Here is a 4411-nt window from a genome sequence, read left to right as displayed (position 1 = left end):
CCTTTTTCCTGATTATCTTCTGCTATTTTATATTTCAAGACTCTGCCCACATATGGAAATAATAAACATAGGTGAATTCTAATTTTAGTGGACTTCAAAATAGAAATGCAGGGTAGCCTGAAGACAGTAATTTCGAATCACAGGCATCTGCGATTACATCTTTTCTGTTTTAACAACAGCTGTGCTACTCGAAGTGAGATGCATTTGCTAACTTCTCTTGATAAGACTGTGAGAAATTAACAACAGTATTTCCTGAAACCATCAAGACAAAAAATGTCAGTGACACTGAATACTGATGTAAGTGATATTAAAAGAGAAGGCTTCTGTGAGAGGACACCCAAAACTTGTGAGTTTTTTTGGCTCTCAGTACCAGTAATTACTACAATGACTGCATATTGCATAGAAATACCAAGGGTTTTATGTTTGAAACAGAAGATCTGACAGGTACAAGAAGATGAGGTAATAGTAACTGGGCAAGAAATTTGAAGATGAATATAGCAACTTTCTTAAGCACAATGTTAGAGGTGTTGTATCTATGGCTAATAACAGCCCAGATACCAATGGATCTTAGTTCTTCACCTATGGCAAACAGTCACATTTGGACATGAAATATACAGTATTTGGAAAAGTAATGGATGTGCTGAGACTCTAGGTAAATTTGAGAAGTTACCAGTGAATGAGAAGGCATGTCAACCTCTCAGTGATGCGTACAAAGGACATAACTATTCATGCTAAGCCTTTTGTGCAGTAGCTGTAGTAGACCTGGAAAAACTGTTGGCAAACTATTCGAGGAACACACCTATTGTGCTTTATGCAATTTTAATTATATCAAGAGACTGTATCATTCATCTGATTGTTTACAACTAAAATCTTCCAAGTTGGTGGTACCAAGGGGATCCAAAGGGTTTTTACTCTATTAGAGCGTTTTGGGTTTTTTTGCTAAAACTATTATCCAATATATTTCTTAAAGTTTAATTTTTTTAAATCTTCTGTCTAATTTTTGCTATATATACACTCATTTAAAAATAGAAATATACTATTTCTGTGATAAAGACTTAAGGCCCTACCTATTTCTCTGCCCCCATTCAGTCATCTCTTATAATTAGAATGAAAAGCACTTAATTTCACACTGTTTTCTGAGCTACAGTCAATCCAACCCCAGGATCAAGAAAGACTTTAGTCAGAGAAATTTACAAGTTCCAAGCCAACAGATCTACATTTCCACACTGAGATGACTTTTTGATAACTGCACTCTTTTCTTGTGGTGACTTCTCCTTCCAAGTTTGGTTTATGAGATGAAGTCATCCTATATTCTGTACCAAGTAACTGAGTCTCTGTCCCTTGTTTGATCTCATGCCTGAGTCTTGGTTTGAATTTCCTGCAGATTTCCCCTATTCACTTAGGATTGTGTCCCACTCTGTTCGTGGAGATTCTGTATTCTAATCTTGTTATGAAAATTTTAGCCTTGCAGTGGGAATTATGCTACTTCTCTCCAATTTCTTTGGTGTCCCTATAATCCTCTCTAGAATCTTTGCTTCAGTATATAGCTGCCTTAACTCAGTTTTAAGTTACTTAACACCTAACTCTCACACTCTTGCTAGTATTCCTTGACACTAGCGTGATGGCCTGCCTGTCTATCCACCTGTCATGACCCATTATTGTTTAGTGCTCACCATTGCATTTTCCAGATAAAATGCTTTGCCTGTCTGGCTGGATTTCCATCACTCGATTCTTGTTCAGTTTGCAAGAACTGATTTTTATCTCAGTGTTGGCTTTTAGTCTCCCACTTATATCCGACCTAAACTCTTTCTGCCACTACCAAGTCCTGTATTGGTTAGAGGAGGACAGCTGCTGGATGAAAGCTAATAGAGAAACAGTTACATTACTCTACTAATTAAAAATGCATTGTAAAGCAGTTGTTCCCATACAGTTTTAATAAAAATTTACCTATTTTAATTTTAGCTTATAAGAAAATACTTGTGCTATTCTTTCTCCTTGATATTTGATAAGAATAAATGAAGGCCACAGAGTCAGAAATTGAATCTCAATGTTTTTAATATGTGCATATTTACAGAGGTTACTATTTAAGTGAAAAGGGTAGTTTTTATATTTACTTCTGAATAATAGAATTCTCACAGTGGAAAAATACAACATACTTATTTATATATGGAGTCACAGCTTTTCTTTGTGATGCAGTGAAATAAAGCATATGATCATGATGTGTGTAAAGTTTTTATTTAAAAAGTTAATAATTCTGATCTGGATTTTTTTATCAAGGGCTTAATATGAATATATATATTTATCAACTATTGTACTCATTTACAAAGTAAAAAAAAAAGTTACAAGTTTTTAAAATGGTCTTCATTATATTGTATGGACTAAGTATTTGTCTTGGTCCAATTAGGAGATAGAGCCACACAGCAATTTAATTAGGGGAAGTTTAACATGAAGAATTACTGAGCTATAATAAAATCATAACTATGAAGATGAAAAGAGTATGTTCTAAAGGGCTTCTCCACCTTCTCCTAGAGCTAAGGAAATGTACCAAAGAAGGACATACTTAGGATATATTCTAACCCCTGAGAGGAGAGTGTTCAGACCTAGTTTGAATAGTGAGGTTTGTTGGACTGACTGAGTTAAAGCTAGTTTACAGATATCAAGCAAGTGGAAAAATTAAATAAAAAAAAAAAAGAACAAGAACCTCTGGACTGGGGTTGCATGGTTGCCAAGGAACTGTGTGCTCTGGGTGCAAAGATGGAACAGAACAACACCAAATGTCCCTACACACCTGTCCTTTGCCTGACAGTGTTGCAAGAGCAAGAAAAAACAAAATACCATTTACCCTAATCAGGAAAGAGGAGCTCCCTTCCCCCGGCAGTGCCTCTCTAGAGCCGGCTATCAACAAAATTTAAAATAATACTTGTCATAGGCAGAAAATGCAGGAAGTGTTCTCTTATCATTGAGAACCAACATACTAAAGCGAGAATTTGGATTTGTGAGGCTCTACTATCATAGACATCATACAAGCTATCTCACTATATTGTAAATGTACATTAAACACAAAATAAAACAACTCTTTTACACCATGTTTTTGTCCTATAAGTATTACCACAACCTGTATGCAATAAAAATTAGTAATAGTTATAAATATTTCAACATTTAAAAACATTCAGGTGGATAATATTGATGCTCTAGATATTTTGAGAAGTTTCCCTCTGAATTGAAACTGATCAAACATTTATTCTAGATAAGCTTCCCTGTGTTGCCAGAAACAGTTGAAATTATTCCATGGGCTTTACGTCAATCTTTTTTTTAAGCAATCTTTATACCCAACATGGGGCTTGAGCTCATAAGTCCAAGATCAAGAGTCACATATTCTACCAAATGAGCAAGCCAGGCACCTCTACAGCAATCTTTGTATTTGGCTTTATTATATATAAAAGATAGACTTCTGTCTATTCTGACTTCCTTTCTTGTTTTATTTCCCATGTTAGTCTTTAGATACATGGCAGTGGCAATAATCCACACAAATAAATGCTGAATTGTGATGCAGCTTACAATCAATGTCCACACATTGTTTTCATGGGAAGCCACAAGCAACCACATTAGACTGAGTGGTCAGAGTCACATGTAACCTTTCTGTGCTCAGAACAATATGTTTTTTCTTGTTCCCACATTAACAAATGAGGACCACATAAGACAGTAGGCATTTTGTTGCACTGTACAAAATAAGGGTAATGCTAAAGAATCGGACCCCTTCTTGGTTATCTAATTTTTCTGTATGGGAGATTGACTCTCTGCTGGCAGAGTGTTTGTCACCACGCTGAGTGCAAACCCCTTTTACTTTCTTGTAGTAACAACAATGTGTTGACTAATTTAATGTAGTTTTTGTCTCAACAGAAATTTAAAAAATGTATATATATATATAGATATACACACACATATTTATAAATATATTTATATTGGTGATCATTAACGTAATGATATTTTGAAGTCAAATCTTTGTTCCCAGTGCTTTAATCTCCCAGAAGCAATTGGAACTCATCCTAGAATTAGATTTGTGCTCCTTACGTCCACATGAACTAAGTGGTTTTGTTCTAGAAGTTAGCCCAGTTTACCAGGTAAAGGTATGCAGTTTGGAGTCAAAACTTTAAACGTTGCCATTGAATTTTAGGTTATCTATTTATACATTCATTTACTTACTCTCTCAGCCAATATGAGGCCCTTTGCTACATCATGAGGATATAGCAGTGAGCAGGACAGACTCCATCCCTGCTTTCATAGAAGTTACATTCTAGCCCAGAATACACACATTAAATAAATAAGTATCAACAGAGTTACTGAAAATTTTGGAAAGTAGTTTGAAGAAGTATACAGTGTACTATGAAAGGTGGAAGGGAGGTCTAATTTT

At 35.1% G+C, this 4411-nt stretch overlaps 1 pseudogene; it reads left to right on the top strand.

Annotated features, from left to right (window-relative positions):
- The first annotated feature begins 273 nt into the window (after nt 1-273).
- LOC123956001 lies at nt 274-751 on the top strand (annotated as a pseudogene).
- Nucleotides 752-4411: the final 3660 nt, after the last annotated feature.

Source organism: Meles meles, chromosome 14 (assembly GCF_922984935.1).
Source record: "Meles meles chromosome 14, mMelMel3.1 paternal haplotype, whole genome shotgun sequence".
Classification (NCBI taxonomy): Eukaryota; Metazoa; Chordata; class Mammalia; order Carnivora; family Mustelidae; genus Meles; species Meles meles.
This window is presented reverse-complemented; position numbering and strand designations above follow the sequence as displayed.